This window comes from Mirounga angustirostris, unplaced genomic scaffold (assembly GCF_029215605.1).
Source record: "Mirounga angustirostris isolate CCGP_5_RB_7025 unplaced genomic scaffold, mMirAng1.0.hap1 SCAF_14, whole genome shotgun sequence".
NCBI classification, from domain to species: Eukaryota; Metazoa; Chordata; class Mammalia; order Carnivora; family Phocidae; genus Mirounga; species Mirounga angustirostris.
The window spans coordinates 2,179,627-2,202,767 of NW_026991722.1; positions in this window are offsets into that span (position 1 = coordinate 2,179,627).

Sequence of the window (23,141 nt, forward strand, 5' to 3'; positions counted from 1 at the left end):
ACCCTCACGTCTGGCGGATTTGGTCAACGCCACAAAGAACGAGTCCAGAAGGATTGTCGGCAGCCACAACAAGCGTTCTGGGGTCGGTTCGCACTCCACTCCAGGGGAACGTGCCTATTCTGGTTTTCTCACCACCACTGCCCGTCTGGGTCGGGGGCAGAGCAAGCGCTGGCCACTCACAAGGTCATAGGGGCCGCAAACCGTCCGCCTGACGCTTCTGCTCTACCACGTGGCATCCGTGGCGCTCCCCTCACCCTGTTCCAGGGCTTCCAGATTTTGGTTACGTTGCTCAAGATTCGCAAGTTCACATCTAATCCTGGGGTTGCTGGTCGGCAGAGGGGCCACTGTGTGGTAAAGGAGGGCTCCCTCTTTATCAGACGGCCAGCGCTTGCCCGTGTTACAAGGACGCTCACGGCTCGTACTTACTGTAGGACCATGAGCAGAATTCCTTCCCCAGATCCAGTCAAATGCCCCCTGGTAACTTAGGATTACTCTTGCACTGTTGCTTTCCCTCACCACGTCTCCTCTGAGATCTTGCCATGGAAACGACTGCATTGTTTAAGGAGACATCAGAATTCCTGAGGAAAACGCTGGGAACATGCCGGTTGACAGTTAGGAAATGGGCTTCTACCACAGTGAGCAGAGGAGCAGGGGAGCGCCATCAGTGGGCAGCGGGGCCGGCCGAGCGGTGGGCCGGATGCCTCGGCGGGTCTGGGTGGGAGACTCGGGATCCCGGTATTCTGAGTGGAGGGTCACTAAGAGAGAAGCACGTGGGGTAGACGGACACCAGGAAACCCGGGAACCGGTTGTCAGAGGTTAGGCAGGGACTGGAATGGGAGGAGGCCTGGCAAGAGTCATGATGCCACGTCACAGGGTCATGATGCCACACCAGAGGGTCATGATGCCACGTCACAGGGTCATGATGCCACGCCAGAGGGTCATGATGCCATGCCACAGGGTCATGATGCCACACCACAGGGTCATGATGCCACGTCACATGGTCACGATGCCATGCCACAGGGCACAGGCCACATCCTGTGGGCCAGAGACATCATGGTAGGACTCAGCCACGGAGGCCACGGGAAGATGTTTGGCTTGTGAATATCCCCCCACAGCCTGTCCTCAGTGTGGCCATGAAGGACACTGAGGCTTACCTGGATTATTTCCTCACTGTCAGAGGCTGCTTACCCCAGGGCCTCAGTTTTAAAATTCAGTGGAGACTACGATAACTCAGTGGCAAGTGATCAGAATATTTTTTCCCCTGAGAGCATGATTTGTCCTGATCCAACCTTCCATTTTAAGGGAATGCCATGGATCTTATCTCAAAGGTTTGGGGTTGTACCTTATTTTGTGCTCTTTCTCAGAAACACACCTGTTTACGTGTTAGGTACTTCCTTCCTTCTCCCATTTCCTCCCTAGGTATTTTAAACACGTGGTTCTTTTCAATCTCCCTTTCATGTCCTGAAGTGTTTTTACTTCACAAGGCTCCCTTAGGGCGGGAGGGAGCAGTGCAGGTGGGCTGCAGCGGCCGAGAACCTTCTGAATTTCTTGGGACGCTGGAACGCCCTCTTCCCTCCAACGGGCAATCGCTGACTCCACCAAGCCACGTTGCTTTTACTCAGTCTAGAGCCAGAAATCTAGACAAATACCAAAGCCAGTAATTTCCAGCAGCTCTTCCCTCTACATTGCTGTTTGTGAAATATATCAATCTATGGAATTTTTATGGTGTCAGAGGTCATGGGAGAAGCATCAACCTCCCTCGGTTCAAGAACAGGTTAAATGTGCAAGGATCCTGATGACATCAGTTTAATCCTTATTTAACCATGGTGATTTGAAAACAGAAACAGGAAGTATTCTAAACTAATTTACAAAGAGCGCTGGTTCTCAGCCCTGAAGAAATACAGCTTTTACCACAGCTGCAGTCAGGACTGGGGGTTATCTCTGAACTCAGAATCAGATTTTAGACAAGTCATAAGTGGGGACCCACTGCCAACGTCCATCAGAAGACTAAACTTTGCAAGCAGGAGAATTTACAATGAAAGCTCCCTGGGATGCGTATCACACATAAAATGAATTTTGGTATCCCCCGGGGAATAAACCTTCAATCTAGTGCTGATCATTCCATCAGTTTGTATAAAAAAAAAAAGCCTCCAGTTCTAGAAACCTTCTGATGGGAATGGTGTTTACCCCACCGCATATGTTTTTATGTATCTGCACGTAACAGGTGACTGTGCTTATGGAGAGAGCGCAAACGCGTGAACAGCTGTGCTCCCCTGTACCTGCCTTGGATCGGGGTGCAGAAACTCTCTTCTTTCTCAAAAAGAAAATTCACTCAACAAGGCATTACTGAAACCTAATTATTCTGCTGGTAATTCTACAGGGGTGGGAAGGGAGCAAGTTACGTTGTCAGACACTCTGTTCCCTGCCTCCCTCTTAGATGCATCTTTTCTCCCCAGATTATGATGTGGCTCATGCAGCCTTAAAATAGGGAGATCATCCAATCACAGGGGCCCTCCAAAGAGGAGGGGTCTCCCCAGCAGAAATGCTATTTAAGTACAAGGGGCCAATACACAGGTGCTGCTCGCTGAGGAGGGGCCTGGAGGCTGGAGGAGCTGAGAGGCCAACCAGCAAGGAGCAGGACGTTGGTCCCTCAGTTCCGCCAGCTTCTGGAGGGGCTCAGTGCACGTTTTCCCCCACGACGTTCAGACACCAGGCAGCCTGTCTGACACTCTGATTTTGGCCTCTAGAACCTGAGGGAAGGACCTGGGGAGCCCACTCCTTCTGACCTGCAGAGCTGTGTGTAATTAATGGGCTGTTTATACGGCTGAGTCTACGGCAGTGACTCAGGGATCCGGAACCTTCTCAGCATGGAGCTGCACCCTCAGGAAGGCCGGCTTCCAAAGGCAGTGCAGAAGAGGATCTGGAGGGACATTTTTAAGTAAGACCTTCAAGTTCACTGGCTGAGCTCACTCACGTTGCTGGGAACAGGGTCTTCCTGTCACCCCAGAAAGAGCTGAAGTGGCAAATCCCCGAAGTGCCTCTGCCTCAGATGAACTGTGTTAGGTGCACATCTTCTCTGGTTTCATGGACTCAGACATGAGCATTCCTTCTCGATTGCTGCTTAACAATTTCTGCAAATTTAGTGACTTACAAAAATGCACATTTATTAGCTCTGTTTCCCTGGGCCAGGAGTCTGGTTGTGAGTTAGCCAGGCCCTGCTCGGGGTCTGACCAGGCTGAAATCAAGGTGTGGGACATGTTGTCCAGACCATCTGAAGCATGGGGTCCTCACACCAAAGCAGACAGAGTCCACGTCCATGAGGCTGCAAGTCTGAGCCTTCTGTTTTCGTGCTAGCTGCCGGTTGGGATCACTCTCGGCATCCGGAGGCTGTCTTCAGGTGCCTGCCCTGTGACCCCCCACAGCAGGTCACACGTGCTTGCTTGTGTCCCAAGGCCCGTGGGAGGACCCCCTTCCAGAGCCCGCTACAACAGAGCTGCATATAAGCTGGCGTGGTCTTGGGGGGATGAGCCCATCATGTTCCACCCAGGCTCAAGCAAGGATTCACACAGGGCATCTGCACCAGAGCTTGGGTGTCCCGGGGGCACCTCAGAATCCTGTCTGCCACCCTTCCATTCATAAGTGGCCCCTGCAGCTCAAGGGCCAGGAAGGGATATGTACCAAGAAGCCGTCGTACCAAAAGGAATCCCTCGAACTTCTCTGTTCTTGACTGACTCCTTATAGCAATGTAATAAAAACTCCACGGGCTGCTGGATTACTGTCATGCTTTTGATACCTTATCTTTCTGTAAAGTCATTCATTCACTCATCGCTAATTCATTCATTCATTCTACTGAGTGTTTGCAATGGGCCAGACACCAGAGTGGATGCTAAGATTACGCAAGTGAACAAAACCAATCCCGCTCTTGCCTTTAGGGAAACCCAGCTACTCATATCCTTAAAGTCAAGTAAATTTCTATTTTCCTGTGCTGGTACATAGGTAGACATGATAATCCGTGAATAATCTAGTGAACGCGGCTGTTAGTGAATAACCCAGGCAAGCCTCTTCTTCCGTTGCAATGCCCAGGGGCTCTGCATGTCAAATGCTAGTTTATTGTGATAATTCAAGTGATACTCATATTAAGTTTGAAATTAATTTTATGTGTGTTTTGATAACATATTATACCACTATTCTCATTGACTCGAGTAGTCCCACCATTGCGTCATATTCATGACCTTAAAACACGGACAGCTATGTATTCTAAATAACACATTCGTAAAATTACTAAAATTCCAGGGAAGAAACAACTCGAACTTACTCATTTGTGTTTAATCTAGAGCAGAAGCGTGGCTCTTCTAATATAGTTTCACAAGTTTGTTCAGTCCTCGGAGAATTATTAAAGTAAAGGGAAGGAAGATGGTTCAGCCTTCCTGGCCATGAAGTTGCATTTAAGTGTTAACAGAGAATTAGAAATGTGAAATAGTGTTTGCTCTGCCGGGCTACCCAAGTCCCCCAGCCGTGTGCTTGCGTCACACGCAGTTCCGCTCTCTGGAGCGCTTCTTCAAGAGCAAGCGTACCTCTGACACTGTTTTGCATCCTATTGCAATTCCAGATATAATATCAATCCCACTGAGACTCTCATAAAAGGAGAGAAATTTCAAGGTGCAAACACAGTACTTTCAAAGGAGCCCAGTAATGAATCTGCAAGCTGATTTTATGTTAGAGCTCATTCTCTGCACAAAACATAAGAGAATCATTGATCCATTATATTTCACCCCATAAATTCCCCCGAGTTTCATTTCTGTTACAATATGAAAGGTGTTTATTTTGCTGCTGCCCCTCTCATTTATAGCCATTGGCTTTTAAATCGCATTTAAATAATGTACCTTCCCCTGTTCCCTTCCTTCCTGTGTGTAAATTCCTCTTTCCCTCTTTCCACCGCCTTTGGCAAATGTACGTTGTGTATGCATCTTCTTCCCTGTTAGACTGGTAACTTATAGAGGAAATTAACAGTGCCTTATTGCCCAAGGCTGTAACGAGGAGTGTCCTTCACATAATAGGCGTTTAACACTCTCGAATAGAGGAATAAGCTCACAAGTGAGTAAATATCTCCTGTAGTATTGATACCAAATATCCTTTGGCAAGAAAAGTTGACAATGTTCTCTTCACTGTAAAGTGATCCATTTGAGAAACAAAAACATCATCTGATCAGCAACGTGACCAGTTACTTTAATGGTATAATTCTTATGATAAAAGAGTTAATGCTGATCTAGACTCAGCTCTGCTTCAACACCCAGTGGCTCCCAGGCACATTCATCTGTGTTCTGAGATCTTGTGGACCGCCAAGTCTCCTTAGACTTGTACTTTTGAATTCCTATTCCCGGTTCCTGCGTAGAACTGTGTTTGGACTTCAGGAAGAGAGAATTTCAGGGTCCATGTGCCCCTCAGGGTTAGAGACTCTAGGCTGAAACGTACAGAAACAAGTCACCTGTTCTGCCTGCATTTCTGGGTAACCACTGAGTATTTTGAGTTTCCCTCTTGCTCATTCGGTCTAAGTGAACAGACTCTATGTCTCTCTCTCATACACATACAGATTTTGCCCAAACTCTGATCCTGTGGATGTGTTACTTTTTAGTGTTTGCTGTTATGTTGACAAATTATAAAACTTTACAGAGATTTCAAGTTTATTGCTGGGTAGTACCATGGCTCCCAGGTGGTTCAGTGCTCGGTTTCTCTGAGAGTCTTCTCTATTACTCTGTGAAGCAAGCAGGGCAAGGCCCACCCTGACCGTTCCATCTGCTGCTGTTGACCCAACTGCCTCACCCAATTCATACATTGAAGCTCTAACTCCCAGTGTGACTGCATTTGAAAGTAATTAAGGTGAAATGAGGTCATAGGGGTGGGATTTAGTATAATAGGATTGGGGCTTAACAGTAGAGGAAGATCTCTCTCTCAGTTTCCCTCTATCTCTCTCTGGTCTTCCATATGAGGATACGGGAGAAGAACAAAACCCCAACAACAAAGCTCTGAAACCGCCTCTCGATAAGAGGAGACTGATTCTTTCTTGAGGCCTTTCAAAAAGACCTCTCGGGATAGCACTGGAAATATAGATGTATTTGACTCCAAAAGAACATTTAGACCAAAAAAAAGAACACAGAAGATTACCCGAGGCAGTATCATTATCTAAGGGGCATTCACACAAAGACGAACCAGCAAGAGAAAATTTACAAGAGGTTAATCTTCCCCTTCGCACTGATATGTAAAGACACTTCCGTGAATAAAATGCTGCGTCCTCTTCCCTTTGAGTTCACTTGCAAAGCAGCCTTTGCTTATTTTCTTGTGTCCCTCACAGGATCTTGCTATTTTAATTATCAAACTAGGGCATGATGAAATTAAATGCCTGATTTCCACCTAATGGAAGTTTCTTTCCCATTCTCTTTCTGACAGGTTAGTGTTCAGCATTTAAAAACAAAGAGAGTGCACAATAAGTAATCACAAACAGGAAAATGATTGGGTGCTGGATCCTACGAAGCACGCCGCCCCCTTTCTCTATTTGCAGTCTCAAAGAGGAAATTCATCTCTGCCCGATTCAATCGTCCGTGTCACCGGTCACTTAGACGACGTGTGTAGGCAGCTATTACCAAAGGCCATTCAGAGCTTTCACCTGGCCTGTGTGCCTATGACATAGGGCAGGATTGTGTGTGTGTGTGCGTGTGCGTGGGGCGCACTTGCGCGCATGTCTGCTCTGAGTACTTGCTCGCCTTCTGGAACGAGTATGCTCCAATATCGCTTTGAATGCTTCCTGACCCAGTTCTAGAACCACGCATCTCTCCGAGATCCCCGCTCCTTTCCCTAGAGCCCGGCATCGGCAGCCACGACCTGGGTGTCGGGAGCCCCTCGCCCCCGGGCTGTCTCAGCTCTCCGCAGATGGAGCCGGGGACCTAGTGCATGCGCTCATCCTTGCACAAACACGCGCCAGCACGCCCAGGTGACTCCACCGGCAGCTAGAAGGTATCAACACGGGACGGGACGCACTTGGAGCGTAAGGATAGGGGGGCCTCAGGGCATGCACTCACCCTACAAGCCAACTTCTTCCCTGCTCCTTGTATCCACTCTGCGGCACAATTCTGAACTGGTGATCCACTTTCCCTCTTGCGTTCTATTTTGCCAAGTTTGTTCCCAGAGCAACGCAGGTTAAGTTTCCTAAAGAAAGGGCCGATGTTGTCACCAACGCCAGAGACAGGGACCTGAACGTTCAAGTATTTGTATGAATAACAGTAACAGCGGTTTGGGTAAAGGGAACAGGGCAAGCACACACTTCTTTTCTCAACTCACTGGCATCCCCAGTGATGCTAATTTCTCAAGATCTAACTTCATGGTTTGGGGGTCTTTAACAATTTTTGGATGCTAGACATACCTATAAGCTAAACTTGAGTCTTAACTGGTTTTCTTGAGAAGTTTTCTGTGAGCTGAGAAGTGAAGATCTTTTCAACATATTTACCTCCAACTTGTCATGGAATATTCACAGTAATAAGACAGAGACTAGACTGCTGGTTTCTTAATGGCAGGTCCAAGTCCTATGAAACTTCCTATCCCCATTGCCCAGCACAACCCACCACATGCCATCAACACTCTAACCCTTCATTGAATAAACTGGCTAAAAGCTACAGTGGAATAAATTATTCACTGGGTGTTTCTAACAAGTGATGGGAGCCCAGCTAAATGCCTGCTAAATTAGCAACTGAACAGTGTTGCAGAATATTTGGAGAGGCACAGAGAACTTGCAGGGCATTCAGAAGGGACGGATTTGTTTGGCTATATTAAAAATGCATTAAATTTTTCCCATATGAAATTATTTGTAAAATTCTATTGGTGTTTAGGTAGACTTCAAGATTTGGATTAAAAAGGTAGGCAAGATACCAACCTATTTATGGAAATTGTCTTAGTATGTTACTACTACTTGTTTTTTTCCTTCATCTTAGAGAATAAAGCAGAGTTATATTAATGCTTATCTTCAAATAGTAAGTATGTTTTGGCTCCAAGTGTATCATAAATCAAGTATAACTGTACTTTACCGACATGACTCATTCCAAAGAACCTACTGATTCATTCCATTTTTCTCCCTAAATAAGTTAGAGTAGTTCATTCAGGGGAAATTAGATTCCCACATTTTTTATCGGATCTTAGGAGGACATAAAATCCTACGGGATAAGCATTCTCCTTCCAGTAGAGCCTTCTTCAGGGCAGGGGAAGTGCTGGGAGGGGGACAGGGGCACGGCTGCAAAACGGAGCAGCGCGGACACATTTTGCATAACCAGGAAGAACAAGCCGAGCAGCGGGCACAGTTGCCCAGCAGTGGACTAGTTCTGGTGCAGGAGTTATTGATGTTATATTTGTTTTTACTACATTTCTGTCTTTCCCTGGAGTGGGAGAAACGGCGTATCAGGTGCCGGGGGGCTGGCTTCACCTCAGGCCACTTGCCCCCTGTTAATGTGTGTGCCTCTCGGATCCGATCCGGCGGGTCCTCTGTGCCAGTCTTCACGGCCTGTGCCCTCCCCCTGCCCCCTCTGCCCCCTGCTCTGTTGTGCCAATATGGCTTGCCCCCCACCAGCCCCCCAGCCGCCGGGCTTCCTTCCCCTTCACGCAGGAGGGCTCGAGACGTGCTGATGCAAACCTCGCGATGTCACTGCTGTCCTTCGATGGGCTCCTGTCACACTTGGAAGGAGGGTACGGACCGTCCGTGTGCCCAGTCTGCTTCTCCTCACCTCTCCCGCTGCCCCCCAGCCTGCCCCACCCCGTCCTCGATCCCCTTCCTGCAGTTTCCAGTGGCCCTGGTCCTCCACACCAACTCCCAGCCTGACTAACAGGTTTCTTTTCGCTTTATTTAATTTTTCTTTTTTGCATCTCTATTTGAGAAGTCAAAATTTCGGGTGCGGTAACACTTTGGATTCAAGTGATGACATTTTTCAACGCTTCTGTGCAGAACACAAGACTCCACCAGCAGGCCTCTCCGCAGACTCCCCCAACCACGTCCACGGTGTCCGGTGTGCCCCCGAGCCACCGTCACACCAGGAAGCTCAGTCCTCTACAGTCACCAGCGCCCCCCCCCCCCCATGGGTTTTCTTCTGAGTTCTTCTCCAGGACAGAATCGTTGGCCCCTGGCTGGAGACGAGGTGGGTAAAAGATAAGTATCAATCAAGGCCCGGCTTCCCGGCTGCTATCAGCTCACAGAGTCTCAAACAGGATCAGCTCCAAAGAGCAAGCTCTTCACCAGACCTTGTTTGTGTAGCCCGCATCCAGGGACCACACCCCTGAAGGTGTGCAAGGCAGCTGAGCTCAGTATTTAAAATGGGGAAATACAGCATCGTTGGAAGACATGCTTGATTTGCTCACCTCCGCATGAGACAGATAGGAATTGGGATGAGAACACCCAACCCAGATCAGTCCAGATGGGCAGGCGTGCCTTTGGCCATTCTATACAACCAAGGCACACAGTCAGCCAACGTTTAAGTCAAAGCCTCAACCTTTGCTTACAATCTTCATCAAAGTCATACAAAAAGCATCTCCCCCAAATGAAAAAATACGTTCTTTACAAAACCACTTTCCCTCAGAAGGAAGGCTCTGCTGGCCCTTGCGGTGAGCAGCACCTTCACCTGTCGCTCGGGAACCCCCCCCCGGCCTCCCCTGCCCCCCCACGGCCTCCCCTGCCTCCCCAGGCTCCCCTGGCCTCCCCAGGCGTGCCTTTGGCCTCCCCTGGCCTCCTCTGCCCCCCCCAGCCTCCCCTGTCCCCCCAGGCTCCCCTGGCTTCCTCTGGCTCCCCCTGGCCTCCCCTGCCCCCCAGGCTCCTCTGGCCTCCCTTGGCCTTCCCTGCCCCCCCCCCCAGGCTTCCCTGGCCTCCCTTGGCCTCCCTTGGCCTCCCCCGGCCTCCCCCGCTGCCGGCCCTCGGCCTTGCCCCCCAGAACCTCCTCCTCCGTGGTTTCTGAGGCTGCCTGTCTGCTGCAGACCACAACCCCAGCGTCTCTGTCCTCCTCCAGCTCCTGTTTGGCTTTCTTCACATCATCTCTTCGGGGACTCTTCCTCTGGCCTCCTCTTCCTCCTGACAAGGTGGGAAGTAACACATTTCCTATTTCCAGGCAGGATGGCTCCCTCCGTGCCCTCACTCGGGAGGAGGCTCAGAGCTGTGTGTCTTCCCCACTCCGTGTGGTTCTCCTCCAAGACCTGTTTCACAGTGTACTTGTGAGGCTGCCCGTCTAATGCCCTCACCCTTGCTATGAAGACCGTGGTCACCACGGGGGCCACCCACTGTCTCCCAGTGCCCAGCGCCGTGCTGGGCATCTCGAAGATGGGCACAACCCCTCTTGAATGATTGAGGGGAAGAAAGAAATAGCCTTGCCAGGTGTAAGCATTTGGGTTGAAGTGTTCTTTTCCATCAAATGTTGGGGCATGGAAGAGGGGACCAGAACAAGCTTCCGGAATTATGCAAACCACCTGAAATGTCGCCCGGCAACAGTGCCTGAAGAAAGCAGAAAGCAAACATCAGATGTGACCTGAAACCCTCTCACAGTCTGCATGTGTCCTCCTGACGCAAAAGGCAATGTTTTCCTTCAATTTTTAGGGGCAAACGATGCATGATTCCAAACCCTCTCACAGTCTGCATGTGTCCTCCTGACGCAAAAGGCAATGTTTTCCTTCAATTTTTAGGGGCAAACGATGCATGATTCCAAACCCTCTCACAGTCTGCATGTGTCCTCCTGACGCAAAAGGCAATGTTTTCCTTCAATTTTTAGGGGCAAATGATGCATGATTCCAAGAACTTTGAATTTTATATTTGATAAAGTCTTCTAATTATTAAGCACTAAAAAAAATAGTGCTACTGGGAAACAAATATTTTGTTATTTATATTTGCAATGGCCACTTTACCAGAATTTTCCAAAACATCTTGTTAAGGACTATTCTAAGAAATCAGGCAGCTGGGGCGCCTGGGTGACTCAGTTGGTTAAGCGACTGCCTTCGGCTCAGGTCATGATCCTGGAGTCCCGGGATCGAGTCCCACATCAGGCTCCCTGCTCGGCAGGGAGTCTGCTTCTCCCTCTGACCCTCCTCCCTCTCATGCTCTCTGTCTCTCATTCTCTCTCTCTCAAATAAATAAAATCTTAAAAAAAAAAAAAAAGAAATCAGGCAGCTGTGCAGCTCTTCTAAAGATCGCCTGCCTTCCACATGCAGAGTTGGCATCCCCGTTTTTCCAAGGGTGCTTTACAAAAACCAGTTACTATCACTGCTGTCTTCGTTGGCCAAGGGATGTCAGTTGGTGATAGTCTTCCTCTTTAAATAAAAATGAATGCTTCCCTCTCGCCACTCTCCTTCCTCTGTGGAGTGCAGCTCACTAGCTACACTGGGTATGAGTCCTATATGCGTAGCAACTGCATTTTGATTCAGTATTTGACTCATAAAATAATCCTACACCTAGTTGTGGTTCATATGAAACCATCCATTCTCCAACTGTTCAGCATCGGTGTCTACATCAGCCAAACCCCCCTTTCTTTTTACTTACAAAGCGAGCACTCACTATGGGCACGTGTTTGGTTTCCATTTCAGAATGGAGCAGCTCGGGGAGGCCGTCCACAGCGCTTCCTCTCCTGCCTTTAACGCGAGCGATCTACAGAAATACGTGGAACGCCGCAGCCCCTCTGTGGACCAGAGCTACTGCCTGCAGGATCATCAACGTGCGGCTCGAAGTCGTGACCAAGTCAGCGAAGTGGATAAAATAAGCAGATGATGGCTTCAGAATTCATAGGGTGTTGGTGTTTGTGCTGTGTTCTGCTGTGTAAAAGGACGTCTAGAATGAGGTCTTGTCCTTTGCAAAGAGATGGCGAGAAAGTCAAGATCGGTCAAGATGACGCACCTCACGTAGCAGGGAGCGTTGGCGTCGATGTGTCTGGGGGGCGGGTACCGCACACTTTGGAGTGGGCCACACAGCAGGAAGGAGGACTGTAGATATGTGTGTCTGCGCTGGCAGGGGACTCATTAAATATGCCTGAAGCCACCTGGAGGCAAAATTCCAGAATGTTCTTTAGAGTAACATCAGCAAGGACAGCAAAATGCCAAGACTGTTGCTGGTGCCTTTTCCAAAATAATCGTTCAGCAATTCATGGATGGATATGATGAAGGAAGACGTAAGCAAGCATTTCGATTACCCAAGCACCAAAAGTATCCGCTGTCGGGTCGGAGAGCAACGTGGACATGCGTCCAGAGACAGCCGTCCCACACTGTAAGGTCCCGCCAACACTACTCTGAAGGAGACCGATTTAAAAGATGGCGGTGGTGGGAGGCCTCATTACTGCTTCCATTCTGTGTTAGGAGTTAGCCTACGCAAGACCACCACACCTGGAAATTATCAAAAGAATCAGATGGGAGCAGATGAGGGCGTATTACTACACAGTGAATATAAATAGAGCTGACACTGATTTTAAAGTAGAGCTGATATATTGATATGTCTCTCAATTTCTTTCATTTCAAAGTGATTCTTTATATAAGAATATCAAGAAATAGCATTATTGTGCACAACCATTTCCTAAGGGTAAATCAAAATGGAAAGAGGGACCATCAGAAACTCAAGACTCCAGGTGAAGGGAATGAAAGAGACAGAGCCCTTGGAACGGTGGCACTGAGTCTCCATCCAGATGTGAGAGCGGGGCTGGCGGTCAGAGAGAAGCGGGGCATTCAGGGCCGTGGCCTCCAGTCGGGAGACAGAGACGGTCAACTCAGATGCCGCCCTAGAGACAAGCGTGCAGGACAGTGAGGGCACCGGAACTGTCCTCGCTCAGTCAGGCAGGGGCACGTTGGCTGGCAGCTTGATTACTGTTTTCCATCATGCAACAGCATCCATGCTGACATGTTACTGCCCCACGTCAACTAGATCCTCCTGAACTGACTCGGTGCCCGCACTGGCCCGGGCCCCTGTACCAAACCCACTGGTGCTATTGTGACCCCGTCTGTTAACTCAGTCCTGCACGCTCAGAGCCCACCTGACCAACCACATCTCAGCCTGCCTTCCGCTGGTGGCTTGATGCCCAGGTTTGGGGAGGAGGATGAGGACTTCCATCGCCACTGACATCAGAGAGGGAAGAGGGAAGGACTGGGGGGAACCGCCCACTCAGTGCCTGACCCGTAGACCTAACCTCCACCGTCTCTGGAGGCCAATGCTTCTCTCCCACCCCAGTGAGATTGTCGCCTAGCACCGTCACCTGCTGGGGCTCACTGTCCAGTCAGGGTCACACCTGCCTGACATCCTAACTCTTAGTTTTCTTTCTTGACTTTCTAAGAGAGTCCCCTCTGCACTAACCCCGGGTGATCCTTTTAAAATGCACATCTGGGGGCGCTGGGGTGACTCAGTTGGTTAAGCATCAGACTCTTGATTTCGGCTCAGGTCATGATCTCAGGGTCATGAGATTCTGCCCCAAGATGCCCAGTCTGCTTGAGAGTCTCCCTCCCCCGCTGCCCTTCTCCCCTATCCCCACTCGCAATCTTCCTCTCTCTATATACATCTCTTAAATAAATAAATAAATAAATACATACATACATACATACATAAAATCTAGAATGCACATCTGCTCATGTGCCTCCCACATAGAAATGTCAGAATGACTTCATCACCCCTGGTGAAGCCCAAGCACCTAAACATGATTTATTTTTTCCTTTATGACTCAGTCCACGCCTGTATATTTATTTCTATTAAAATAATCATTATGAAAACATAATAAAATAAAATTTCAGAAAGTTAGAAAACACCAAAAAAAAGCACAAAGAGGGAAATAAGCACCACACCAGTCCATTAACCATAGATAGTCATTGTTAATATTTTCATGTATTCCATGTCTTTTCCTGAGCAAGGGATTTTTTTTAACTTGGATCACGTATTGTATGTATTGTTTTGTAACTAGTTTGTTTTTACTAAACGATGTCTTATGTCAGAAAGTATCCTCCTTCAAATATCCTCGTTTTCGATAATGAGTAAATAAATTTTGCCGAATGGACACCGTTCTGTTAACCTGGGTTATCTAGCTATCAGTGAGCGCACACGTAAGCACACACACACATGCACGTACATGGCGAGTTGTACTTGGACACAGGTGTGCGCTCGTGCCCTAGGTAAATGTATGTGTGTCTGTGTAACACACACAAACTATAGTGCACAGGAAAGGTTGTGTTTAACTATCTCTCATTGTGATTATCAAGCCTGCGCATAGAGTACGAACCAACGCAGGAGAGAAACCAGATCTGAATTTGGGTTTTAAGCCCTAACTCCCGATGCAGACAGCACCCCCGGTGGGCGGCTGGGGCATGGGGCCTTTCCTTCTTCTTCACGCGAGACCCCAGCTTGTCCATGATTTGCAGTCTTAGAGCCAATAGCGTAACATTCCTCAAACCCTGGTGTGTCTGAGAGTATTCAGGAGGCTGTTGACTCCATTCCAGGATTTCTGGATCAGCAGCTCTGCTTTTGACCTTTGCAACAAGCATGGTGAATGGCTCCGAAGCAAGTGATCTCACTGAGAAAACCCACCATAGGGTCCTCCAGCAAGCTACCAGTAATGTATGCATCAGAGAAAGATACCTCATTTAATTTCTGCTTGTACGTTCGTGTGCAACACAAAAAGAGCAATACATATTTAGCAACGATTATCAAAACCCACCTGTTAGCTTACCCCTATGGATATCCTGTCTGCGTTCACATAAAACTCACTCACTGAATCATCAAGCCACTCTTATTATTAAATTATATTTAAATATAATTATATTTAGTATATAGCAAATTATATTTAAAATTAGTAAATTATATTTTAAATATTCTATAGTTTATATTCCTAAAATAATACGTTTTTTTTTTTCCTTCCAACCCCTACAGCCAGAGAGATTAATCTCTTTTTCTGAGTAATATTAAATATTTTCTCAAGGGTCTGTGAATAAGTCTCTTTGACTCTTTACAATCTTTAAATCTGCATAAAGTGGAGCACACGTTAATGAACTACAATTAGATCTATTCAGCTCTATCTGCAATGAGCAGGCTAGTTGCTCAGATCACTTCATCAAACAAAAGAAAAGATGGTTGCAGAAAATATCCTCTTCCATTGACCTCAGCTGTATCATTACTATTATTAATTATCACTGGCATCATTATTTTGAGAATCTGAGAGCTTTGAGGGAAGGCCAAGGGAAAAGAGGAAGAAATTTAAGTTTTATCTTTCTTTTTTCAAATATAGGGCCTATAATTTTGCTCACTTAATCTTAATACAACTCTATGATCCTGATATGATTACTATGATTTTTAAAAGAAGAAAAAATTACACGTGAAAGTTTAAGATGTTAGGCAATTCCCACAGCCAGTAAATGAGGGGCTTCCTAGCCAAGCTTTTCTGATTCTGAGCTCTGTGCTTCTACCACGTCCTTGAAAAGTTTGAATTAATCCCATATATTAGACCAATTACTGATTCCAAGTGGCAAAGAAAAGACAGTAAGACTGACTCTCTAGCCAGTTCAATATTTATCATCACCTTTGTCACTATTGTTGCTAATATTGTTTGAGGAATAACTTTCCCAAAACATTTAAATTTGGTAGCAGATCACCTTAAGAATTATAAAATAATAAAAAAAGTTATGAACATGTAATATGTGAGATATATTCAAAATTCAATTAAAAGTGTACTGTAACTTTAGCTTCTTTTTGATCTTTGACCCATCCAGAGATGAGAAAATAGTCCTTAAGAGTTACAAACTATCAAATAAGTAAATCGCTAGACAGTTACTTTACAGCAAAACCCACCCTAATGCCAAAAAGGCATCTTTTCTACAAAGAAATCTGAGGAATACTTGTTTAGATTTGTTCTAAGTGAAAACTTCACATTTGCAGTACATTATATCCTTTAGAAGTTTGGACAACAGTGAACTAAACTATTGAAAAGCATAAATGCACCCGATCATTCATGCACCAGTAGACCCTTAGGGCGGTGTGCACATTTAGCTCAAGTGTGCATTTACCTGATCTAACTCCTGAAAACAACGTCGGTCCTACCAGACTCAGAGATACAATTAACACGTTGCACACATAAGTTTTGTCTTTATAATTTTGATAATACAATAAACTAAGTAACAGTTTTATGCCATCTTAAGCAATTTTCTTTCAAAATAATTTATTCATAGAATTATAACAGTTTAGCAGTTTGGTGGGATAACTGAAACTCTATACAGTCAATGATCTTATAATTTAGCAAATATCCCAAAAAAGAGATCCTCGGAAAGCTAGAGTTCACTGGAAAGAACTTATCAGGATAAAAAGAGTTGCTTAAATTCACTTGTCTTTATGAGAACTCTCATAATTAATTGCTTAAAATGAGGTTATATACCAAATGTTTGAATAAAACCATGAGTGTCAGGAAGACACTACCAGGAACACGTGCATACAGGAAGAAATTGCAGTCTATACAGATGGTTTTCAGCAATCTCCCCCCACAGGGCGTCAGAGTATTTGCTCCTCTGTGACCGTTTCTTGGAGTTGGCTTGGGTACGTGGGCTCTTGCAGTTGGTAGTGAGAGCTCCATTTTGAAGATGTTTCTGCAATGGGAGCATCTCTCTGGCCGACGTGGCTTTTCTGCCTTTTGTTTCTGGAGATCAGAAGCAATCTTTACGCCCTCAAACCTGTACTTTAATCAAGAAGAGCAATGTTTCAAGCTATGAGTGTCTATTTGAAGTTTAAGAAACATTGACATGGTGTGGGGGAGAGGAAAAAACTGAAGTGTAAAATATTTCTCTCCAAAATATACTGTCCTTACAAAAAGTTGTTCATTGTAACTCATGATATTTCAGAGCTTTGGGTGGTGGTATAATTTTGCATTTAGTATCAGAAAATGAGACTTGTTACACCTGAGAGGGGTTTCAAATAAACCACAACATGAATTAATCTTTTAAAAATTAAGATCCTGGAAATGTGCTGTGCTAAAGAAATCCAACATTAGCTAAATAAGACGATTTGAGTAACTCACTAGACTAGAAAAGGAGAAGCAAGGAGCCCGTTGCGAAGGCATGTGTTTCGTTAGATAATAAGGGGAAATCTCTGTGGTGTGTCACAAAATACTCATTATAAATGAAGCATTTAATGTGCAAAATATTTTAGAAACTTTCAGAAAGCTTCAAGAAAATCGGATTTCCTGACTAATAAAATTTTTATTTTTTTATCTTTTATTTTTTTTTTTTAAGATTTTATTTATTTGACAGAGAGAGACACAGCGAGAGAGGGAACACAAGCTGGGAGAGTGGAAGAGGGAGAAGCAGGCTCCCGGCCGAGCAGGGACCCCGATGCAGGGCTCGATCCCAGGACCCTGGGATCATGACCTGAGCCGAAGGCAGACGCTTAACGACTGAGCCACCCAGGCGCCCCTGGACTAATAAAATTTTTAAAGAACTCTTTTCGGGCTTGCTTTTACAGTATCACCGAGACTATTGAGAGCCTCATCTTTTTGAAAATAAAGCTAGAATTTCTATATTTCTATTTTATCTCAATAAATTGTTTTAAGATTCTTCTAAGATATTTCTCCTGCATCCAACAGCCTTATCCTTATAGAGTAAAAAGGCAAAGTTTGAGCATAAACCTTTTTAAAACAGCATTATTGAAATACAATATATACACCATAAAGTCCATTCATTTAAATGGTTTAATTCTATGGGTGTTAGTATATCTAAGAGGAACTATATCTAGAGAATATTATCATAATCTAATTGTAGGACACTTCTCCAAATTGAGCAAGGTTTTATCAAGTAAAGGAAGAATCTATTCATAGAAAGATTTATTCTTTCGGCTTCATTGAAGTACCCTTCCATTATGATGGACAGCCTGTGTTCTTTCCCCATTAACTGGCCCTAACGAGCAGGTGTGGAACCTTAACCACAAGGTTTTGGGGCTCGGCTGGGGCATGCAGGAACATGACAGCATGTGGATGGAGGGCTTTCCTCCTTGCCTAAAGGATCCTGACAACACTCTGGAATATTAATTGCTCTAGCTAATGTGTATATATATATATATATATATATATATATATATATATATATATATATATATGTTTTTTTTTTCCCCTAGGATTTCTCCTTGTTTCTTTTTTCTCACCTGTCAGTTTTCATTTCATGATGTTCTGTGCTTATTTTATGGGACCTTTTTTTATCCTAATCTCCTCAAATATGTAACATATGCTATCACTAAGTGTCCTTCAGATGGCTCATTGATCTCCGATTCTTCTGGCTTTCCTTCCTGCCTTGAACTTTCTCTGTGTAGCCTTCAGTTTTTGTCTATGAACTCACTTTTGGGTTTTCCATGAGACTAGGGACAGGTTCTTCCCTTCAGAGGGATTTTATAGAGTTCACCAGTCTAAATAAGTGTTTATGTTGATCTATTGCTTTGGATTTGCCTGGAGACCTGCCTTGCAAGAAATGCTAAAAGAAGTTCTTCATAGAGAAAGAAAATAATATAGGTCAGAAACTCAGATCTACATAAAGACAAGCATCAAAGAAAGAATAAGTGGAGGTAAAATAGAGACTTTTATTTTGCTTATCTTTAATTGATCTAAAAACTCATACTTTGTTCACAATAAGAATACCAACAATATGTATACATGTGAGAATACCAAGAATATAATTGATCGTGTATGCCTATGTATATATTTCTGTATCTTATGTGTACATGAATGTTTATATATCAACAAAACAAAAGCAATCATACAAGGGATGGAGAAATTAGGATTATTTTGTTATTATAATGTACTCACACTTCCCATGAAATAGTATAGTGTTATTTGAAAATGAACTTGGATGAGCTATAAGTGTATATTGCAAACTCAAAAAAAAATTTTAAATAAGTAAACCAATATGCTAAGAAAGGGAGAAAACTGAATCATACAAAATATCTCATTAAGACAACAAAAGGAGTGAGGACTACAAAATAGATTGAAGACAAAAATAGGAACAAAAAACAAGGGACTCTAATGAATACAGATTTTTAAAATCCAACTATATCAGTAATAATTTTAGAAGTTAATGGTCTAAATGCATCAATTAAAGTCAGATTGTCAGGATGGATCAAAAAACAGAACGTACTTATACATTGTCTACAAAAAAAACCCCTTTATATATAAAAACACATATAGATTAAAATCGAAAAATGGAAAAAAAAATACATCATGATAATATTAATCAAAAGAAGGCAGGAGTAGCTCTATTAATTTCGGACTAAGCAGACTTTAAAACAACAAGGGTTATCAGTGGGGACAGGTATTACATAAAAATACAGGGTCAATTCTCCAAGAACACACAATAACCCTTAATATGTATGCACCTAACAATAGAGCATCAAACTACCTGAGGAAAACTAGTGGAGCTGTAGGGAGAATTAGATGAATCCACTATTATGGTTGGAGGTTTCAACTCTCCATCAGAAAGGGGCAGATCCAAGATAGAAAATCAGTAAGGACACAGGTAAAGTCAACAACATCATCCACCAACAGGATGTCATTGACATTTACACACTACTTCTCCAACAGCAGAACACACATCCTTCTCAAGCTCACAAGGAACATTCACCAAGAAAGACCACATTCTAGGCCATAAAACACAACTTCACATATTTTAACAATAGAAATCATATGATATCTGCTTTCAGTCCACATTGGAATTCACCTAGAAATCAGAACAGAGAGATAACTGGAAAATCCCCCAATACATGGAGATTAAACACACACTTCTAACACATGGGTCAGAGAAGAAATCTCAGGAGAAATTAAAATATATTTTGAGCTAAATGAAAATTAAAAACTATGAAACTTAGGTAATGCATTTAAAGCAGTGCTTGGGGAGAAATGTAGAGCATTGATTACATGGATCAGAAAAGAAGAAAGAGAGATCTAAAATGAAACATTTAAGCTTCTACCAGAGGAAACTAGACAGAGAGAGTAAATTAAATCCAAAGTAAGCAGAAGAAAAACAATAATAAGAATAGAGCAGAAATCAATGAAATTGAAAACAGGAAATCAATAGAGAAAATCAATGAAACCAAAAGCTTGTTCTTGGAAAAAAAAATCAATAAAATCCACAAGGCTCTGGCAAGGCTAAGTGAGAAAGAAAGAGAACAGATCCAGAGGAGCTGCGTGTTAAGATGGTCAGGTTCTGCTCTTAGGACCTGGTGATCTTCCAGATTCTGATCTCTGATCGCAGGCCTACATTCATTCATTCATTCATTCATCCATTCATTCATTCTTTCTTTCTTTCTTTCTTTCAGCAAAAGCTGTGATATTATAAGCAGGTGTCATTTTTGCTCACATAAAGCTTAAATCTTCACTCTGCTCAATGAAATCATAATTTTTCTCCTGAGCCTTGGGGATTGGCACAGCAAAACTAATGAGGGAATTGGCTGCATCCAGTTTGTTGTATTTGTGGAGAACAGAAAAGACACACTATTGCAGATGCATTAATGCAATTACAGATACATTAATGCGTTCAGTTATCAATTTCTGGCTCTTTCATTCCTGCTGCGCCACCAAAACCATTTACTGAGATCCACATGTAAAACACTAAGTTGACAATAACACATGCAATTTCAATCAATATGGCCTATGACCCTAGAAATTTATCATCCTTTCTAGAAGGAAAGCATATTACAATTTGTAAACGGGAAAGAAGTGTTATCCTTTGTTTGGATTTCTGTTGTATTTTATAGAGATGTGTAGAAATCCAACAAATTGGCCCAGGTAGTAGTAAAAAAAAGAGAATATTATAGCAATACAGGTAGCTATGCTCTACGAATACATATCACACATTTACAATGTATACAACATCATTCTAGGACCTGGCCACAAAAGACATGAGACAGGAACATAATCAAGGTGTGTGTCTGTGTCTGTCTGTGTAAGTGAGTTGAAAAAGCAGCTTTCACTCAAATATCTAACTTAAGAATTCAAAGAAGAATTTGATCACCAAGTACTCTTTTTCTATGAGAAATATAACATATCAGATTGAAGAAGACAAAATTAATTTTCTCTCTAAAAAATAACAGTAACATAACCATGGAACAGCCAACAATGGTCTCAAATGGGTAAGTCCCATAGTAGAGAAGATGAACCTCCCTCAAATTCTGTTCTTTTGTGTTCTAGTACCAAGTCACATTTAAATAAAAGCAAAAAAAAATAAAGAGCATCTTTCCCTTGAACCTAAAAAAAAAAACTGTTTTCTCTAGCAGCTTTCATCAGGGATGATATGAGGAAAGTTAAATCAAAAATGATTTTAAGGGCGCCTGGGTGGCTCAGTTGGTTAAGCGACTGTCTTCAGCTCAGGTCATGATCCCAGGGTCCTGGGATCGAGTCCCGCATCGGGCTCCCTGCTCTGCGGGGAGCCTGCTTCTCCCTCTCCCACTCCCCCTGCTTGTGTTCCCTCTCTCGCTGTGTCTCTCTCTGTCAAATAAATAAATAAAATCTTTTAAAAAAAAAAGATTTTAAGTTTTCTACAAACATTCAGATGATTAAATACTAAATTACTTCCAAAAGTATCTGAACACTGAGGCTCATGTAATTTTACTAAGTGCTTTGTTTACATCTTATTTCAGATGAGTTTATTAGTGAAAGTTTCCAACAGAGGCTGCAATGACTAGTGGGCGACATCCACCAGGCAGTTACTAAGACAATAATAAACTCTTCTAGCATATTTGCTTTGTGAGCAGAGGGTAGTGAGAAAACACAGCTTGTTCAGAGTGAATCATGTAAGGTGATTACAGTCTGTCTGATGATTCATCTAATCTTGTTCTAACAGACTTTGGTGATCTTTGACCCCGTTTTTGGTTTAGTGTTTTATTTCTGCTACACAAGAGTCCCAGTGTCGGGGTCAAGGTCCCATGAGGTTTTTGCTCATGGATATTTATTTGTTTTGACAGAGACAACAGAGAAATCATACAGCGTTTCCTTAGCATTTCTGAAGTGGAAAGAATCTCTAGAGATTTAAGTAACCCATCCCTCCTTGACATGGAAATCTTGCCAGAAGGAGTAAATCAGGATCTGACTAAGCACTTGGTACACTCTCCCCGGTTACTCTGGACATCACCACTGCCCCTTGCAATATAGAATTAGCATCAGGAGGTTTGGGGTGCCAGGAAGACTTAACTCTTCCCTTCCCTGAGGAAATACATTGATACTGCCTCTCATCACGGGCTCAAAATTATGAAGAATCACAGAGAAATTCAGGCAGCTTCATGGAAGAGTCTCCTAGAGAGGCATGTGAGAGCCCAAGGCAGAGAGAAGGGTGGCCCCGAGGATGGACATCTGGAAGCAGTGAGTTGCAGCCCATGCAGATGAAGTAGGTGTCCAAGTGCAGCAACGGGAAACTGGTTACAGACTAAGGATTGAGCATACTAGTAAATATTACATAGTAAATATCATATTACTAATATCTTAGTAAATATATTGAAGTGAAGGGAACCAGGTTTCTCGGTGTCGGAGAACACCAGAACAAACACTGTGGTACTGGATTAAAATCAGGGTTACTGGAGTGATTTCACAGATTTCAATATAGATAGATAGGTAGGTAGACAGATAAATGAATGGGTGGGTGATGTAGAAGTGTATCTGTATATACATATATGTTTATGCACTAGATCCATATATAGAAGCTCAGTTCTGTCCATTGGTAGGGCTTAAGGCAGTGAAACCCCAGTAGCCTTGAGCCCCCTGAGATCATCGCTTTTACATGAGATCTCCTCTAAAATGAACCAAGGCTCCCTGGAGGGACAGACAGTACAAGACGAGCCGGGACGTCTTGCACCAGGAGGCAAGAAAATGCTCCAAGAGTGGCGGAAACGTCAGAGAGACACAGAGGCCAGCTCCCTGGCAGGCTCTCGGGGGCTGATTCAAAGACAAGTTAGCCATCAAAAGAAGTAATGACAAAGAACTTTAACCTCTTAAGTAAAATAGGGAACTAAGAGTCCATATTTATTTAATAAATGAATAATCGAAAATTTGATGAGAAATGGGGTATTCAAATAGTGGGCAAGCGATGACCCACAAAACATTGATTAGTTACAAAAGCAATCGAAGTCATTTTAGCACAGAAACTGGAAGGCACCTTCC